The 20462-nt window shown below is 58.1% G+C and overlaps 1 long non-coding RNA gene across 1 annotated transcript; it reads left to right on the top strand.

Moving 5' to 3' along the window:
• Positions 1-936: 936 nt before the first annotated feature.
• Positions 937-11180, top strand: LOC116270836. The gene is made up of 3 exons (XR_004179142.1): positions 937-1780; positions 9006-9112; positions 10779-11180. It is a non-coding gene; the product is annotated as an uncharacterized LOC116270836 (long non-coding RNA).
• Positions 11181-20462: the final 9282 nt, after the last annotated feature.

Here is a 20462-nt window from a genome sequence, read left to right as displayed (position 1 = left end):
GCCCTATCTTTCTCCCTCCCTCTCCTTCCCTCTCCCTCCCTGTCTCCTTCCCTCTCTTCTTCCTTCTCTCCCTCCCTCTCCCCACTCTCTCCCTCTCTCTCCCTCCCCCATCTCTGTCCCTCTCTCTCCCCCTCTCCCTCTCCTTCCCCCTCCTCTCCCTCCTTCTCTCTTTCTCTCTCCCTCTCTCTCCCTTTCCCTCCCTCTCTCTCCCTCTCTCCTCTCTCTCTCTTCTCCATCTCCTCTCTCTGCCGTCACAAAGGCCCACCCTCCCCATGCGCTCATCCCTCATCCTTCAAGAGTCTGTGAGGCCTGGGGCGGGCCAGGTCGGGGGCCTGGGACGGCCTGCACTCCCTCCACCCGCCCTGATCGGAATGTCACCACCCGGGCCTCCATGGCCCAGGTGAGACCCCTGATTCCACCGTGTGTTAAGGGATGATGCCAAGATGGCACTAGTCAAATAGGACCCCACAGACCTGGGCCCCACCAGGCCCCCCCAGGTGGAGGAAGGGCTGGAGTGGGGAGCGGGTGGGCCTGGGGTGCTGAAGAGCCACAGCTGAGGCTCGGAGAGCCTGACCTGGGGGAAGGCGTTGACCTGGGGGAAGGCGTTGGCTTTAGCTCCTTTGGTGGCTGCTCTGTCTCCAGGTCCTTGCCAAGGCACTCTGTCCCCTTGACCCCCCACCACAATGGACACAGGGAGCCATCTCCTCAGGGTCAGGGGATGGTGGCTATTCCTGTCTCTAGGACGATGGTCTGATGGAGGGGGAGAGGAGGGGAGGGAAGGTGTGCTAGGAGGTAGAGGGAGGGAGGCCTGGTGGGGAGGGAAGGGGTCCTGGGAGGGGACCTGGGGGAGGAGGGAGGAGGGCCTGGGAGGGGTGAGGGGCTCCTGGGAGGAGGATGGAGGGGGCCTGGCACAAGGAGGGAGTGCATGCTCATGGGCAGGGGCGTCCTGTTCCCGTTGCAGGACTGTCCACCTGGTGCCTGCCTGGTCTTGCACGGCCACCCCTGCACACTGATGACCAGCACAAGTTAGGCACAGTCCGCCCTCCGGGGACATTGGAAGTCAGAGGGGCACAGCGCCTTATGCACTTAGAGGCCGCCTGCCCCTGGGCATAGTCCCCACTGTCCCACCCAGAGTGAGGTTAGGGGGCTGCCTGGGAAGCCATGGGGACTGCAGGGCCCAGACCACACAGGCCGGACCGTCCAGCGCAGGCCGCCCTCCGCTAGTGGTGAGGGAGAAGCTACAGCCCAGCGCCCTGGAGTATCTGCCCGCCCAGACAGTGGCTGCTCACGGTCAGGTCCACACCATCCAGCTCACAGCTCTCACCCACTGGGCATCCTCCCCATGGCCTGAGGAACTACCCCAGGGGGCCATAGCCTTATCCTGAAGACACTGCCAGCCCTGGCAGGACAAGCCTCCGGGCAGGATGGTGAAGAGCAGCTATGTGGTCAGGAGGAGTGGCCGGTCCCAGAGCCCCAGGCAGCATGGCCGGGGTGAATGACCTCGGGGACGTCTGCCACACACAGGGGCAGGGATCCTGGTACAAAGGTTCCAGAAACAAGAAACAGCCATAAACCAAAGGGCAGTTTTCATGGAAAAAAGGGTTGGGGCCGCAGTCGGCCCCCAGCGGCAGGAGTGCGTATGGGAGCCGCTGGCCGGGATGGATGGGCAGCAGGTGGGGACGCGGGCCCTCTGCTCAGCAAAGACCCTCCTGGGGGGTCCTTTCCCTCATTCTCTCAGCAGAAGCTTCCTGAGTGGCCGCCGGGATTCACTGGGAGCCAGGTATGCCCCAGCTCAGTGCCTCTCTGAGAACAGATAAGAAACCGTGAAGGTCTCTGGGTGCCTCCCCAGACCCGGGGCCGCCGGGATTCACTGGGAGCCAGGTATGCCCCAGCTCAGTGCCTCTCTGAGAACAGATGATAAACCGTGAAGGTCTCTGGGTGCCTCCCCAGACCCGGGGCCCGAGCCTTTTCCATCTTCTTGCGGCTTCTGGAATATCAAGAACTGAAAAAGGTGAAACGGAGCTAACACGGCGTCAAGTGTGACGTATCTGAAATGTTTCACAAATTCATCCTTCACCCGCCGTACGCATGGCGCGGAGTCGGCCGGGCCCAGGGGATGGGGACGCGCAGGTAAAAGGGACACAGTCCCACCGGGACCGTCTGTCCGGGGCTGACGCAGACAGTGGAGAAGCGCCCGCAGTGCCGTATGCGATGGTGCTCAGGGCTGAGAAGGCTGGGGACGCTCACTCATTTGTGCAGGGTTGGGGCGGGGTGGAGGCCGCCAGATTCAACGGGAGAGAGCAGAGAAACCCCCTGGGTGGGAGGAGGTCAAAGGACATGGGCGTTTATGGGCGTTTGAAAGCTGCGTGTAGCTCAAGAAGGGCCTGGGTGTCTCTGGGCTTGGAGTGGCCCAAGGATTCTGGGTGCCGGCGTCCTGAGCCAGGGTGAGCCTGGGGGTACGACCCAGCCAGGACTCCCCGGGCACTGGGTCTCTGCCCACAGGAAGAGGTCCTAAGTGTTCTGCCTCCTGTGTGGCTCCACGCGGCTTCTTCACCTGCACAGCCCAGGGGCTCTGTGTGTGCCTCCACCTGCTCACAGCTGTCCATTCCCGGGGAACACCTTCGGCCAGAGGGGGCCAGGACCCACCTCACCCAGAAATGCCTGCTTCTTTGGGTGATGGTCAGCAGCAAGCACAGAGGTGGAGGGAGGTGGGTGGGGCAGGAGGATGAGCCCCAGAGAGGCCCCCGCCAGGAGCCAGCTGGCTGTGGGCCCTCGCCTTGCCCTCACCACCTCTGACCCCTCTGCTGCCCATGCTGAGCTGAGCGAATGGGGTGTGCTGAGTGGAGCCAGTGAGTGGACAAATGAGTGAATCCCTGCATGGATCAATGAATGGAGCGTGCAGGGAAGGACCCGCTCCGTCCCCACGTGTAGCCAGCAAGTGTCCACAGTCCGGAGCCCACCGTGTGCCTGGTCTGCTGCTGGGCAGTGTGAACACAGATCCCCAGGCCCCACCTGTGAGGCCACCACAGCCAATGGCTGCCAGAGGAGGGTGCAGGGACGCCCCTTATGAGTGAGGGGGGCCGACTCTGGGGTGCGTTTCAGGCTCTGGGGCTGTGACTGGGCTGTGACTGAGAGCGCCTCCCAGCTCAGCTCTCCCAATCCTGCATCCCACTGCCCCTTTCTTCTGGGAGCACCTCTCAGTGAGTCCCTTGCACAAAAATTTCCATCTCAGACTCTGTTTCTCGGGAAACTGTGCATCGTAATAAAGCCTGTGGGAACCAGGGATGAGACAAGTGTCCCCAGCACCAATTCACCCTGACGCTGACGCTCCCAGCCCCATTCTCAACCAACTGCAAGTGCCATGGGACTCGGAGCTCCTGCAGACAGGGTCCAGGGCTCAGAGCTGCTCATTCTCGCATACCCCAGGTGATGTGTGTGCACCTGTGTCTCCCAAATATTCACGCTGAAGTCCTTTCCCCAGCACCCCAGAAAGTGGCCTTATTTGAAAATAGGGTCACTGGTAATGTAATTGGCTAAGATGAGGTCGTACTAGGTTGGGGTGGACCCTTATCTAAGATGCCTGGGCCCTGAGAAAGGGGAAATCGGGCACAGACGGGCACAGGGAGCAGGTGCGAGTTGAAGACAGAGACCATGATGCTTCCACGAGCAGAAGAGCAGCAGAAACCACGGCACAGCACCAGAAACCGGGAGTGGGAAGCAGGTCCCTCACCCCCTCTCAAGGAACCAGGCCGGCCGATGCCTCAATTACCAGACTTGGGACCTCTGGAACTGCAAGACAATGGATTTCCGCTGTGGCAGAGCACCAGAAACTGGGAATGGGAAGCAGGTCCCTCACCCCCTCTCAAGGAACCAGGCCAGCCGATGCCTCAATTACGCAGACTTGTGGCCTCTGGAACCACAAGACAACGGATTTCCACTGTTTTGGCCACCCGGTCTGCGGCACTCTGCTATGACAGCCCACACCAGGCCACCGGCCTCTCCACCACCTTTCCACCCTTCCTCTGGTGTCATCTGCCCAGGAGAGAGGACTGAGCTCTGCTAATATCACCCAAGACCACAACCCATGCACCCATATGGGCCTGGACCTTTCAGACAAAGGGCCTCTGACCTCACAGCCAGGGCTCTTCCGAGATGCTCGGCAGCCTGATGAGATGGCCGGGTGGCATCTTTGTCCCCATCACATAGATGAGAAAACTGAGGCCCAGAGACTTGAAGGCGGGGTTCTGTACCTGGGCCACAGTGGGTCAGAGACTGCCCCCCAGAAATCTGCCCACTGCAGGGTTGGGAGGGACAGAGCAGGCAGGATGGGCCAGGTGGGGTGAGCCACTTAGGGTCTACCCTGTGGCTGGGCAAGGCGGGGCACTGACTTCCGTCGCATCAGTGACTATCATCCAAGATGTCACCATCATTGGCCCGCTTGTCAGATGTCTGTCTCGCTGTCCAGGCCAGCGCTGCCCAGTGTATGACTTCAAACATACCAGTGGCCATGCTAAGGAAAGGAAAAAGAAACAGATTATTTTAACAATATATGCTAACCCAGCGCATCGGAAATGTCATCAGCTCAGCACATTATCAGCCTAACACGTGACGAGCGGTTCTTCTGTTTGTCCCAGGTCTTCACGGTCCACGTGAGCTTTGCGCCGGCCCCACAGCTCACCAGGGACCAGCCAGTGTGACTGGGGGCCACTGAGCCAGAGAAGATGGCTCCATGGAACCCTGATTCCCCATTTCCACGCCCACGAGCGAGGGCGTGCCAGGCTATAGACGATTATTCGTAGTTGCTATACGAATGAATGACCACACGGACAAATGTGCTGTGACCCGGGCTGGGTTGAGGCCAGGGCTACATCTTTGTGGGTGGGCGGGAGGCTGCACATGGCTCCAAGGTGTGGGTGGGAAAAGACAGCTGGGTGCAGGGGCAGGATGCTGCCCCTGGTGCCCTCCCCAAGGGGCAGGAGGAGGAGAGGGGAGGGTCTGGGACACCACACCCTCAGTCTCCTCCATGAAACCCACGGGGAATGGGGACAGGGGCTTTGCTCCCCATCCCAACCCTGGCCAGCCAGACCCCTGTGGCTGTCATTCCAGCCCCACAGATGAAGGGTTGAGTCAGCGTGCAGACGCTGAGCCTTCCCCATCAGAGTCCCCAGGCCCACAGGCAGACCGCCACGCAGTGGTAGATGGGCTGGGGTTTCCACGTAGTCTTCCAGCCAGCTCCCCAGAGTAGCTTGGCCACCCAGGCGGGGTGAGGGTCGTGCCAGTGTCTGCTGCCAGGGGGAGGCGTCTGCTGATGCGCCTGGTGAGGAAGCGGCCTGGTGGCAGCGAGCAGCAGGGAGTGGAGACTCAGGCTTTCCAGGCAGAACGCTGAGGCCAGGCCTGGGGGAGGCTGCTGCTAAGAGGCGCCCGGTCCCTCCCGGCGCTGCTGCTGTGGGTGGTGGTCGGCAGCGAGCACAGAGAAGGAGGGACAGGAGGATGTGCCCTGGGAGGCCCCAGTCAGGAACCGTCTGGCCAGGTTTGTGCAGCTCTGGAGAGCAGGCCGCGGGCCCCAACCCTGCCCTCACCACCTGTGGAACTTGTCCCCGATGCACACGGCACGAGGCCCAGAGGAAGGGAAGATTGACAGGCATGTCTACATCCATGTTTACCCTTCTGCCCACAACACTACAAACAAATGAGAGGGAAAACATCAATGGGCTACAACATTTGCAACATATATGATAAAGTATTATTAGGCTTAAAATGTAAAGAGCTTTTAGACGTCAATAAGAAAAAAATGAAAACCTCATCATGAAAAAAGACACCAGACAATGTGAAAGCAGTTCACCAAAAAAGAAATATAAGTGACAGATAAATATGACAAATGATCAACTTCACAAGTAATCTAAGAAACCCAAATTAAGGGCCAGGCGTGGTGGTTCACACCTGTAATGCCAGCACTTTGGGAGGCTGAGGCAGGCGGATCACCTGAGGTCAGGAGTTTGTGACCAGCCTGACCAATATGGAGAAATCCCATCTCTACTAGTAACATAAACTAGCCAGGCGTGGTGGCACGCGCCTGTAATCCCAGCTACTCAGGAGGCTGAGGCACGAGAATTGCTTGAACCCGGGAGGCGGAGGTTGTGGTGAGCAGAGATTGTGCCACTGCACTCCAGCCTGGGCAACAAGAGTGAAACTCCGTCTCAAAAAAAAAAAAGAGAGAAATCCAGATTAAAATAAGATACTGTTTTACCCAGCAATTGGCAAAGTTGAAAAAGATGTGATGCCCGCATTGGTGAGAATGTGCAGAAATAGATCATCTCAGGTCTGCTACAGGGGTCAAGGGGAGGACTCCCGCAGGGCAAATGTCGGTGTGTAAAGAGCCTTAGAAATGGGCACAGCATCACCAGGAGTCAAGGTCTCTTTTAAGAAGAAAGAAACGAGTGTGGCGTAGCCCCCACAGGTTCAACTTCTGGGGACCATTCCCAAGACATAAGCTCGGATGAGATGCGCCTGGAGATGTCCATATAAAGATGCTCATTCCAGGTTGTTTATGACACCCCCAGATAAAAGGGAAAACAGCCCCAATGCCCAACCAGAGCAGCTCATGGATCCCATGTGACTTCATGCAGCTTTAAAAATTATAGCGTGAGCCGGGCGCGGTGGCTCACGCCTGTAATCCCAGCACTTTGGGAGGCTGAGGCAGGCGGATCATGAGGTCAGGAGATCGAGACCATCCTGGCTAACACGGTGAAACCCTGTCTCTACTAAAAAATACAAAAGAGTAGCCAGGCGAGGTGGCGGGCGTCTGTAGTCCCAGCTACTCGGGAGGCCGAGGCAGAGAATTGCTTGAACCTGGCAGGCGGAGCTTGCAGTGAGCCAAGATCGCGCCACTGCACTCCAGCCTGGGTGACAGAGTGAGACTCCGTCTCAAAAAAAAAAAAATTATAGCGTGAAATTCAAAAATGAGAGAACGCACCCATGAAATATTGTTAAAGTGAAGAAAGCAGTTTATGGCATCAGTTCCTCAACCTGCACGGAAAGCACATTGGACCCCAGGGTCCAGGGACGTCTCTCTGCCACAGTGGGGCTTCCTAACCCACCTGGGGGCCTGCAGCACCCTTATCGCCAGAGAGAACCTGAAAGTCTTGCTTCAACCACAGCCAGCTGACCATGACCCTGACCATGACCCTGACTGACTATGACCCTGACTGACCCTGACCCTGACTGACCACCACCCAGGGCTGACCGTGAGCAGACTGGCCTGGACTCACCCCTGGCTCTCAGCCCCAGTGGCCTCATGCCCTGCAGCAAGTGATTCAGCCTCTCTGAGAATCCATGTGCTCGCCTGCAAAATGGGTTTACATGGGTGCCGGCACCTCAGGGAGCTGCAGTGACTCAGAGAGACACATGCGGAGTCCTCACAGCCCATCAGTGTTCAGGAGGCATCCTCTGTGCAGGGAGGGGCCTCCCTGCACCCTGCCCCCGGGGCTCGCCCCCTCCTCTCAGGGTCACAAGGCACAGGGCAGGGTTTTCTGTGCCTTCGCCGCCCTCGCCCACGCGGGGAAGGCTCTACCCACCACTGCCCCCAAGGAAGAGGAGGCGTGCACTGTCTTTTCCTAGGCCCAGCTAAGACCCAGGCAGGGGATGCGGGAGCAATGGCCTAGGGGAGTCTCCAGCAAAGGGGGGTTCAGGAAGAGGATCCCCAAAGGTATGAGAGGAGGAATAGCTGGAGGAGAGGAGGGCCCTGGGCTAGATGTTATGGACAGGACAGCACACCAGCCTGGACGCTGGTGACCCTGGGAGCAGAGGGCGGGGCACTGGGCCCTTGTGTGGGGAGCAAGCTGGGAAGGAGTGCCAAATAGCCCTTCAGACATGGGCTGCAGGAGCCTCCAAAGCCCCCGAAGCCTGCAGAACACCCCTAAGGCTGCCAGCCCCTCTAAAGGACAGAGTTGAGTGGAACACCCAGAGTTGCCCCTTCAACTCCAGACACCTGGGCCAGGCATCCCCCCAGGGGTCCTAGGTGCGTCCCAACAGAACAAGCGCCCAGTAAACGCAAAGCCCGTTGTGCTGGGGTGAACGCTCGGGCTCTGCCTGGCAACTCTGCCACGAGCCCAGGTTCTCCCGTGCACTCTGAGCTGACCCCGGCCTTGCCCAACATGGCGTGGGACTTTGCAAACCAATCAGTAACACTCACCCAAGCGCAGACACCAGGGCTCTCAGGCAAGGTAGGCGGGACCCTCCGCCTCTGCTCGCTGCAAACCGTGAGGCCTCCCGTTGTGCCCCCAGCCCCACCCCAGATCCTCCACCTGGCGTCTCCCAGGGGCTGGCTCTGCAGTGACACTCAACATCTTTGGGGAAGCTCAGTCTGGGCCCTTTCCCATCCTCCATGGCCTCCCTCCCAGAGAGCTACTTTTATAAAATCATTTGCAAAATATTAAAAACACACACCAAAAAAACTCACGCTCAAAATTGCTTAAAGATGCACAAGTCCCCCTTGTCCCCTAGAGGTCACCCCATTCCCTCCTCCTGGGCCCCCGGCATCACCAGAAGTGGCGGGCCAGCCACGCCCGCATCGTCCCCTTGACAACATCTCCCTCCGGACTGAGGTCTGGGGCTGGAACGGGTGTCCTGAGCCAGGGGATTACCTCAGACCTGGGTGGATACCAAAGCAGTGGTCAATTCTGTAAAAAGAACATTCTGGGCCCTGGTCAGGAACCCACCCCTCAGGTGACATGGACATCCCTCAGGCAGCAAACAGCCATTGCCTCAAGGCAGACCCTGTCCCCAACCAGGCAAAGTCCACACCCCTGGGGGGATCCCCTGGAAGTGGATACCCCACTTTCCAGCAGGACAGCCAGGCTGTTCCAGAATGCGGCTGCTGCTCCAGGAGACGACCCCACAGGGCGGGCACTGAGCGCTCAGGCGCCGTTGACCAGGGAAACGCATGGGACTAAAAAGCCATCACAGCTCCAGGAATGTCACCATGAACGTGCACTCTTCCATCACAGCGGCGTCTACCCACACTGGGACCTCTGTCGTGCTGGGTCGGGTTCTCCAGAAGCAGAGCCTGAGACCACGCATCTGGTGACACATTGAGGCTGCATTCAGGAGAAAGGTGAGGGAGGCCAGGCAGGATGGGGAGGCAGGGCGGCATAGGGAGGGCTGGGCAAGAATGGGGTCCCGGAAGCGTCCAGCCTCAGTCTGCTCCTGCGGGGAGCCCTGGAGGGTGAATTGCACCACAGAGGTTCTCCCATTGAGAGGCAGGGGCCGGGTGTTACCCCAACACTGCTCAGCCGTTGGTTGTGGGCTGCCTGGGGGGCAGGTGGGAAGACACAAGCTCCCAGGCCCTTCCTGGTAAGGTGGCTCTGGTTTCTTAGAGCAATTCTCAGAAGTGACGGGTGGTGGCTGCTGGGGACACAGGTGTGGGCTGCTCAGGGTACAGGTGTGGGCTGCTGGGGTGCACTTAGGTGTGAGATGTTGGGGTGCACTTAGGGGTAGGCTGCTTGGAGTACACACAGCTGGGGAGACATGCGTGTCTCAACCCAGTAACAGGGATCCAATAACCTGGGGGAAGCCTGACAGTGTCTGCACCCTCAGCCCCAGTAGCATGTGGCCCTGCTGGGCAGGTGTTCCAGCTCACAGGTGTGGAGCCAGGGCTCTGGGTCCCCAAGCCAGGCCCTGCTGGTGGACACAGCTGCACACACCACTGAGTCCCATTCTGGCTGAACACCTGCTTGGAGGCCACCCTGGGAAGAGCTGGTAGCAGGAGCAGGCCGGGCCAGGTGATGTGGAGTAGGAGCGGCGTCCCACCCTGCAGGGAGGGAGAGAGAGAGCAGGTCAGGGTGAGCTGGGCAGACCCACAGCTTGGAAGTTAGTGGCCTGGGAAGGTGGAGTGGCCCCCAGCAAGGAGAGGCCCAGAGAGCAACTCAGGAGCCAGGCATGAGGAGCGAGAAGCCCAAAGCCCAGCCTCAGGGCGCCTGCAGGCTCAGCGCTGAGCCTCCAAACAAGACTTGGGAAGCGCCAGGCCGTGAGGTTCACCTGGAGCCCTGAGTCCTGGCTGGTGGACTCAGAGAGCACACTGAAGGATTCTGCACTTCCTCATCCTCTCACGAATGTCTATGGAGTGCCTTTCTGGATGGTTTCAGGTTCCTAGGCCTCCACAAAATGAGCAGCTTACAACAGAAATTCATTCTCCCAGCTATGGAGGCCAGGATCCCAACATCAAGGTGTGCGCCAGGCCGCAAATGCGCCCCGATACAGGCTGCAGGGGTATTGTGAGATGCTGGGGTACACATTAAGTGTGGGCTGCTGGGAGCACAGGGTGCCCTGCTACAGGTTCCTTTTGCTTCTGGCGAGCCTTGGGCGGCCTCACTCCGGGCTGCGCCTCCTCTCCAAGGCGCTCCCTGTGGGTCCAGGATCACGTGAGCTTCCTGTGAGGACGCCGCCATGTGAGTCAGACCTCCAAGACTTCATCTCAACTTGACCACATCTCCAAAGCCCCTATGCCCACACGAGGTCACTGGGGACCAAGGGACCACTCGCAGGTGCCAGGGCTTAGAACTTCAGCATATCTTCCGGTGACACGAGTGACACTCCCCCACCCCTGCTGTGTGCCTCTCAGACCCTCAGTATCTTCCTCTGTAGAAGGATAAACAACTGTCTCCCTAGCGGTGAGCCTGGGGTAGGGAGGGAGTCACGCCAAAAGCTGAGTGTGCGATGTCAGCACAGCACAGGTAAACTTCGGTGCTTCACCAACGCCCTGTGCTCTGTGTGTCTTTCAGCATCGTGGCACCAAGAGAGAGGGTAACAGGAGAGGCCGAGGAAGCGCCACCTGTCGAATCCACCCAGGCCAGGCTTCTCCAGTGGAATTACCCACATTTTCCAGTGGAATCTGCAACACCCCCACCTGACCCCAGAAGGGGGGGGCCGGGCCCTCATGAGGCCCCCCCGAGCCTGGCGACAGTGGTGGCCTCTCTCTCTGCACAAGAGCACGGGGGCCTTTCCACCGAGGCCCTGCTGTCCCCAGCCACGCTCTGCCAGCTCTGGGCAGCCCTCCGGCACCACTGCTGCGCCAGAAGGGCTGTCCAGTGTGGGGGCCCCTGGCCCGGTCACTCTGCACCACTGCCCTGTGCCGACACCACGCACACTCCCTCTCCCATTTGCGAGTGTCCTCACAGGCCTCACACGGCCACCGCCCAACCCCAGCACACGACATCGCGTGACACACAGGGAGGCCGAGAGCAGGCAGCGCAGGCCGGGCCGGCAGTGAGGACTCCACCCAGGTGTCTCCACAGCCCGGCGGTGGTCGTGGGCCACGCGCCCTGGAGCACCACGTCTTTGGAAGGACAGCGCTTGGCTGCCAGCTCCCCGGTGCCAGCTGTGGCTCTGAGGCGGGCAGCTGGCCAGGGCCCGGCAGCTTGCGAGGCTCACAAACCCATATGGCCCCCACCCGACACCCCTCACCCCTGAGTCCCGAGGCGTCTCCCTGCCTGCCTGCTGAGCCCTGGGCAGTCAGTGGCTACGGGAAGGGGCGCTCACCTCCCGACTCCACTGGCCCTTCCGCCCGCAGCCCAAGCCCAGGGCTGCTCTCCGAAGGCCCTGCCGTCAGACGGACAGGATGGGTCTCTTTCCCTTCCTCTTCTCTAAAGAAGAGACCTTTCTCCTGCCTTTGATCTTCCATAAAGCGCTGTGGCTTCTCGGCCAGGACATTGACAATTGTTTACTCATTTTAAAATAGCTGAAATTCATGTCAAACATTCCACATGTTAGAAAAATGTTTATGAAGTGTTATCATCGTTTATGTAACTGTGTGTGTTTAGGAAAGCAACGTGGACCGCAACGGACCACACAGACCTCAGCCTCAGCCCAGGCAGTGTCCCCCAGAGCACAGCGACCTGCCTGGCCCCAGACAGCAGACACCGACCCCTGCTCCAGGGCCTTCCTCCCACGGCCTTGGGGAGGCCAGGGAACCATCCAGGCTACCTCGAGACCCCAGTGCCCATATTTGAGGTGGGGTCCCTGTCCACCCCGTGGGGGCACTGTTGAAGTTTCAGAGGGGTCTCTCCCAGGATGTCCCCCGCTTGGGCTGGAAACGCTGTCCTGGTTATCTTGCTTCTCCTCAAGGCTGAAGTGTCCACTAATAATTCCTCCAGCACCTTTCTCTGGAGGTGGACCCTTGACTTCCTCCCATCTCTAGACAGGGTGAGGCTGGTCAGGGTGTTCCCTGCCGCACTCGTGCTGCCCAAATCAACAACCAGCTGCCAGGCACAGCCCCCAGAACCAACAAGACAGGCCTGGTCTCCACCCTCCTGGTCTCACTTTTCAGCAGGACGGAAAGGTATCAACTTGCTGTCATTTCAAAGGCATCACTCTGCACGAATGCTGAGGGCACGCGCCAGCCAAGGTGAGCTGTTCCCAGCTCACGGGAAGGATATAACCAGGGCAGAGGGGCAGCAGGAGCAGCCGTGCAAAGGCCCTGGGGAGAGGAAGGCACCAGCATGGCTGAAACGGGGAGGAGAAGGGCAGGGATGGGCTGGAGGCAGGGGGGCCACTGAGGGTTTTAAGGGACAGTGGGGCATGGGGCTGTGGTGTGAAGTGAAGGCCTCTGCAGTCAGTTTGAGGCCTCAGGAGCCAGCACAGACCTGCTCTGTCTGAGAGGTGGGGTCACAGTCCAAAGGTCATGGGCAGGTTCTGACCTGCCCTCCCCACTGTGCAGCCCGGACAGGTCGCTTCGCCTCTCTGAGCCTCCATTTTCTGATCTTTAAATTGCGACTAATACCAACAAGAAATGCTAAAATTAAAAAGACAGACAATACCAAGTGTCGGAAAAGGCTGGAGCAACTGGGACGCTCCCGCACCCTGGTAGGAGCAAAATGGCATGGCCACTGTGGGAGCAGGTGGGTAGTTTCCTGTAAAGTTACACAGACGCTTATCACAGGGCCTGGCCATCCACGCCTGTGCTCCTGCAAAACTGGCACACGGATGTTTATTGCAGCTCTGTTCACAATCGCCAAAAAGTGCAAATGATGTGGATGGCCATCGCAGGTGAATGGGTGAGCAGAGTGCCACCCACACAAGGCACACGTGCCACACAGACAGGCCTCCAGTCCCCTGTTCCAGCAGACATCAGAGCCACACAGAGCACAGGTGCAGGGCAGGTGAGCCCCAGAATTGGGGCTTGGTCCACGAGGGTTCTTGGCTTACCCAGGAAAGAACTCAAGGGTGAGCCGGTGGCGTTAGCAGCTTTGATTGCAGCAGCTGTGCACGGTAGCAGCAGAGGGACCCTCCTTGTGAGGCAGGACTCCCCCCTAGGCGGCGAGCCCAGAGCAGCTGCTCAGAGGCAGTGCTGCACTCATATTCGTACCTGCATTCTGAATTTTTAGTAAAAGGCTGGTACTTCCAAGTCATGACCATGGAAAGGGGGAGTAACTCCCGAGTGTTGCCGTGGCAATGGTAAACTGGCCTGGCACTGGTGGGCATCTTATGGAGAGGTGCCTCTTCCCTGTTTCAGCCAGTCTTCAATCTGGTCCAGAGTTTGAGCCCTGCCTCTAAGGTCAAGTCCCACCTCCTGCAATAGAAAGTGTGGTTCCATTTATACAAAATCCTAGAAGAGAATTAATCTCCTGCAATAGAAAGCAGGGCATAGGATGAAATTCACTAGGAAGAGGCACCCAGGAGCCCGTGGCAACCAGAACGTCCTACATTGTGATCTGGAGTCACACGACTGTCTGTATCTGTCAAAACTCATCGAACTGGACACTCGAGATGAAGTGTGCTCTTATATGAACTTGTGAATTCTTCAGTAAAATGTCTGTGAGCAGGTAAATGCTCAATAGAGGTCGTGATTCTTCAACAGGTGCTCCTCTGAGGGAGAGAAAACGTGTCTCAAAGCCTGAACAAAATACCTAAAAGAGCCAAAGGCAGGAGCGCACCCGGACACCCACAGCAGCCTCTTCCCAGCCGAAAGTGGAGGCCACCCAGACACCCATCGGCGGATGAGCAGATCACCGCAGTCCACCCATGCAGCCCAGACCTTAATGGGAGCGAAGCACAGGCACAAGCTACCACGGAGGTGAACCTCAAAAGCACAGTGCTCAGGAAAACAAGCCACGCACAAGAGACCACACGTAGTGTGGATACAGCGATACGAAACACCCAGCTGGCAAATCTGGGGACAGACACAGGGCAGCGTCGCCAGGGCTGAGGGAGGGAAGGGGAGGGACTGCTAATGGGCACAGGGTCTCCTTTTGGGGGCAGGAAAATGTTTTGGAACTAGGTCAAGGTGCTGGCTCATGACAGAGTGAATGCACTAAACACCCCGGAACTGACTCCCTTAAAATGAGTGATTTCATTTCATGGAAATCTCACCTTAGTAATAATCATCTTAAAACCTGAGCGAAGCCTTAGCAGATCCTTGCCCTGGGTGTGCCCCTGTCCCCGGGGTCCTCACGCAGGCACAATGGGGCAAGAGAGAGCTGCAAACAGCCCTCAGGCCCCAGATTCCCCACTGACTTCAGCGTGGAGCGCAGCTGTGGGTAAGGGGCACAGCTAGGGAAGAAAAGTGATTCACCCAGATCAGTCCATCCCTCGCCCACAGGCGCGTTCACCCAGATCAGTCCATCCCTCGCCCACAGGCGCGTTCACACAGATCAGTCCATCCCTCGCCCACAGGTGCGTTCACGCAGATCAGTCCATCCCTCGTCTACAGGCGCGTTCACCCAGATCAGTCCATCCCTCTCCCACAGGCGCGTTCACCCCGGTCAGTCCATCCCTCGTCCACAGGCACTCATCAGCGCCTGCTGCACGCAGATTCCAGGGTGGAAGGAGCTTGTCTCTGAGTCTGGGGGACTCGGCCCCACACATGGTTGCATGGCTCAGGCCAGGACCTCGCCCCCGACACCCCCAGGTGTCCACGGTGCCTTCCACCGTCCCTTCACTTGCTCCTTTTCTGAGGGGCATTCAAGATGACCTGCCACATAAAAGTTTAAACCTGCACCAGAGGAAACTGTCGTCTGACAAGGAGCATGTGGCAAGCCAGGAGGATTCCTTCTGGAAAGAGCTTGGGTGAAACCGAGTCCTCTGGGTGTCCCCATCCACACTCCCTGATCATGCCCCAAACCAGGAGGGCCCGGACTTCCTGGATGCTCTGTTCCTGCCGTGCGCCCCACTGCCAAGCCCCGCGACTGTTTGGACAACCCCAACACCCTCGTCCTCTATCTCAGCTTTCCAAACCCTTCCCAAGGAGGAGGCTTCTAACTGAGCCGAAGGTTCACGCAGAGGCTGCCAGAGCCGGCCAAGTTCATCAAAGCCGGGCGGCCCCTCCCCCGCCCTGTCCCCATCCAGAACGCTGGCCCAGGCAGTGATGAATACTTCAGTCTCCCTTCCCACATCCTCATCATTTAACTTTCTTTTAGGCCATAAAATTCTGACTTCTAATATTTTCAACTCTGGTTTCTCATAAAACAGCAATATTAGTATTTCTTTAAAGACACATAGACCATTAAAGTATCTTTATGATGTGTGCGGGATCTGTGATGTATGGACGAAACCTCCCCGACACCAGGCTCCTGGCCACAAGGCACAGGTTACGACATCTCGATCTGACACAGTCTCCGTGTGCTGCAGGACGACGCGGTTTTATTATCTGTGACGTGCCAGCAGACAGCCCAGCTCAGTCCGGGGATCGCTCCCGTCACAGACACCTCCTCGTCCCCGCTGTGGCCTGCCTTCCAAAATCATGGATCAAGTTATCCCGACCGACAGAGATTTATGGTCCCATTTTACTCTCGTTAAATTCCCACAGCTCGAGGAAGCTGAGGCCACTCTGTGCAGACGCCTGGTCTGGGAGCACTGCCACGGCTGTTTCTAGCCAGGGGACAAAGTCAGCAGAGAGGAAGTCCAGAAGCACTGGCCAGGCTTGAGGTGGCCATCGCTGCCCCGTGGCAGCCCCTGCTGGCCTGAGCCATCATCCCACCTCTGTCTGGCCCGTCTGCCAAGGCTGGCACTGCCCTGGAAAACGGTGACGAAATAAGAACCACCTCAGGAGTGTCGCTAGGACCCTCGGTGGGCAGCACAGCCCTGGGCCCCTGGCACACAGCCCCTCTCATTTAACCCCACAGCCTCCAAGAGAGAGACACCAGGGCAGCCCCACTGTCCCAAAAAGGAAGCTGAGGTCAGAGGTCAAAATGGCCCAGGCACCTCTGCCCCACTTCCGGAGCCTCCACCCCACACACCCCAGGCAAGAGCCCAACCAGGACTTGGCCATGGGAAGACCCCTCCCAGCCAGCCCCCCCGTTCCACACACAGGGTCACCATTCCACATGTTCCCTAATTTTCACAATTTTTAACAAAGGCATAGGCACAAATAGTTTAGCCAGAGTAAAACGGTTCTGTCGGCTCTTCAGGAAACACAGCCCTCCCCTAAACCACTCCCCAGTTCTCACCGACCAGGGCTCATCTCGTCTGAGCCCAGAGGAACCTTTAGGCTTTGCCTCTTAGGGCTTGAGTTTTCTGGGTAAGACACAGCCCACCGGGGCCAGGCACGGTGGCTCACGCCTGTAATCCCAGCACTTTGGGAGGCCGAGGCAGGAGGATTGCTCGAGCCCAGGAGTTCAAGATCAGCTTGGGCAGAAAAGTGAGACCCTATCTCTACAAAACATTTTTTAAAAGTTAGCCAGGCATGGTGGCATGTACCTATGGTCCCAGCTGCTCAGGAGGCTGAGGCAGGAAGATCACTTGAGCCCAGGAGTTCAAGGCTGCAGCGAGCTATGGTCATGCCACTGCACTCCAGCCTGGGCAACAGAGCAAGACCCTGTCTCAGAGAAAAAGAAAGGAAGAAATGTTTATGGAGTCCACCACATGTCAGGGGCCAAGACTCAGCAATGAATGGGCAAACCCTTCCTGCCTCAAGGAGGTGGTACCCTGAAGACCCCCGAGCCAACACACAGTCTCTACCAAGGACTTGTATCGTACAGGCCTGTGCGAGGAAGGACTGACCTACCTACAGTCACGGAGGGCTTCCCTGCAGAGGGGTGCTCCGATGCCCAGGAGCCGGCTGGGAAAGGGAGAGGAGCAGCCACAGGGGACTCCAGTCCAGTGGGCATCTGTGGGCCGGTCCAGGAGGGATCAGACCCTAAGGCTCTGAGGAGGCTGATGGCTGTCCTCACCTCGCAGGCAGATGAAGGTCTCAGGGAGGGGCCCACCCACCCCAGCCTGGGCCCTGTGTGCCGCTGTGCCCTATCTTTAGAGCAATCTGATGAGGTGGAGCCATGGGCAAACCTTTACAGGACAGAGACCGGAGATGCCGGCACCATGCCCGGGTCCCCCATGCCCGGGTCCCCCTGCCAGGCCCATGCTCTGGCCACACCTTGGGACCCTGATGCCGATTCCACCCCACACTCGCACAGCCCCGAGAGTGAGAGACTCGCCTGCCTCGCCCTAATCCTGTCTTTATATGAAAGTTGGATATTTGGTTAATTGTGAATTGTTCCTATTAATTTAGACTTCTTAAAAATACGGGCCCGGTGGCTCACACCTGTAATCCCAACACTTTTGGGAGGCCAAGGCAGGTAGATCACCTGAGGTCAGGAGTTCAAGACTAGCCTGACTAATATGGTGAAACGCCATCTCTACTGAAAATACAAAAATTGGCTGGGCGTGGTAATTAGCTGAGTGCATGTCTGTGGTCTCAGCTACTCGGGAGGCTGAGACAGGACAATCACTTGAATCCTGGAGGCAGAGGTTGCAGTGAGCTGAGCTCATGCCACTGCACTCCAGCCTGGGCAACAAGAGCAAAACTCCATCTCAAAAAAAAAAGTTAAACTTAGAGTTACCATAAGCTCCATCAATTCCACTCCAAAATACACACCCAAGAGGATGGAGGACAAGTGTTCAACCAAAATCTTGCACATCCATGTTCATAGCAGGACTATTCACACAAGTGGGAAGGTGAGACCACCAAGTGTCTGTCAGCTGATGACTGTGGTCCAGCCATGCACTGGAATATTATTCAGCCAGGAACAAGAGTGAGGCCCAGATGAACCTTCGAAATATCGTGCTCAGAGAAAGAGGCCAGACATGAAGAGCCAAATGCCGTTCGATTCTATTTTTATGAAATGTCCAGAAACCCATAGAGACGGAGTGAGTGCTGCCAGGTACAAGGCTTTCTTGGAGGTGAAGAAAATGTTTTGGAATCAGATCACGATGATGGCGGCACACATTTGTGAACGCATGAATGACACTGAGCGGTTCACCTTAAGAGGGCTGACACTCAGGCAGGTGCCTACACGGAGACGCATCCAGCAGGAAGCACGCTCACCTCAAGCAGCAGCTCCCTGGGGAGGGGACGAGACTCGACAATAAAAGGAGACTTTGGTCTCATTTGTCATGTCTAGTGCTTCGCAGGAGGGGGCGGGGGGCATCCTTGCAGTTCTTATATTATCAAAAAGTAATTTTTAAAAGAGGGTGCCTACGTTATCTTAAGTGAAACAACTCGGACACAGAAAGACAAGTACTGCAGGTTCTCACTCATAAGGGGGAGCTAAGTCACGAGTGCTCGTGCAGCCAAGTGTGGACAGACGGACAATGGGGCCTCGCAGGGTGGAGGGAAGGGAGGACGGGTGGCTGCTCGGGGGTGCCGTGTGCATTGCACCCTCCACGGATGCACCAAAGGCCCCAGGTCCACACAGCACAACGTCTCAATGCAGCATCATTGTACTTATACCCCACGAAGCTACACTAATAAAAACCATGAGAACATAAAATGGGGTGACTAGCAGTGAGACCACGTGGAGGGAAGATGGGGGGCTTCTTCCTTCCCCCCAGCAAGAAAGCCTCCACCCTCCCAAGTGCCCAGGCAGGGCCCACATCTGCACCCCTCCTGCCCAGCGCAGCCTGGCCCCATGGGCACACAGCACTGCCATCACGATGCCCCCCAGCCAGGCCAGCAAGGGCTTGTCTGCGGGGAGTGTGGGGATGGGCCCCGTCATCACAAAAGGCAGCCCCACTCCTGCAGGGCCACGCTAATAGGTGACCCATTTATCTGGGAGCCAGGGCTGCAGGGCTGGCCTGCACTGCCCACCCCACCCTTTATCTATCACTCCAGTAACACAGATACCAGGCAGCAGGGCCGGCTTTTAAAGGTGCGATTACAGCGAGATGCCTTTGAAGCTTATCTCCCACCCCTCCCAGCTCAGGGATAAAAGGCCCGAGAGCTGCCTTACCCCTGTGGTGGGGCATTGTACCCCCATCTGGCCCAGGAAGCAGGCATGGAGGGCCATAGGGAGCCCTCTTGGTCCCCCTCCCCAGGCCCAGCAGCCCCAGCCCCTCAGGTGCAGGTGGGGGTGGCTGCTGGGGGTGGCTGCTGGGGCTGGGAGGTCACACACACACTTGGGCCCTCATTCCGCAGCTGTATAATGGGGCGATGGAGCAGCCCCCAAACTGAAACCTGGCCACAGTTTACCAACAACGTGTTGAGGGCTTGCTGTCTCATTACACGACGCTTCCTGTGAACCTGGACACCGGTGCCTGGGTGTCCATCACACCCCCCAGCTCCTGACTGATCAGGATTCAACAGACATTGGCTGAAGGAATGAACAGGTGAGTGGTACCAGGACAGGACCCCCTTTCATCCTCATCAGCCCTGCAAGGGACAAGTAAACTGAGGCTCGGACAGTGCCCTCTATGTGCCCGATTCTCACAGCCAAAGGTCCCCCAAATGTGTGAGTCACCTTCATGGCCATCCATGTGCCCAGAGCCTGGACAGGGCCTGGTGGGCGGCCAGGAAATGGGTCTTGGGTGGTTGCATGAATGAACAAAGGGGGCACACAAACCCATGGTTGTAGGACACCGACCTCCAGCGACATTCGCCCTCCTCCTCTCCTAGCCTTCCCTCCTTCTCTGTCCACGGTGCAGGTGTAGTACCAGGGGGCCGACGATGTTGCCTGGAGTTCAGGGTAGGAGGTTGCTGACCTGGGGTGCCACCTTCCCCCTGGGGACCCAGCCACAGGCACAGCCTGCACGGACACCTCTGTCCTGTATCACCAAGGCCGGGACACGGCAGGGTGGGGTCCCTGGCCAATGAGCCAGGGCAGGCAGGCGCAAAAACTGGCTCAGTCCAGGAGGGCGCTTGGCTTTGCCAAGGGAGGAACTCGAGGGCGAGCCGATGGTGTTAGACAGCAGCTTTGATTGAAGCAGCCATGCATGGCAGCCGCAGAGGGACCCCTTCTCGTGAGGCAGGTCTCCCCATAGGCAGTGAGCCCAGAGCAGAGCTCGCATTCATACCTGGAGGCTGCAAGTTCAAAATCAAGGCACCAGCTCGCTCCATGTCCAGAGAGGACCCACTTCCCGGTTCATAGATGGCACCACTCGGGTCCTCACATGGTGGAAGGGGCAAGGGACCTCCCTGGAGCCACTTGTAGAAGGACACTGACCCCACTCCAGAGAGCTGCAGCCTCAGGACCTTGCCA

This window comes from Papio anubis, chromosome 16 (genome assembly GCF_008728515.1).
Source record: "Papio anubis isolate 15944 chromosome 16, Panubis1.0, whole genome shotgun sequence".
In the NCBI taxonomy this organism is placed as follows: Eukaryota; Metazoa; Chordata; class Mammalia; order Primates; family Cercopithecidae; genus Papio; species Papio anubis.
This window is presented reverse-complemented; position numbering and strand designations above follow the sequence as displayed.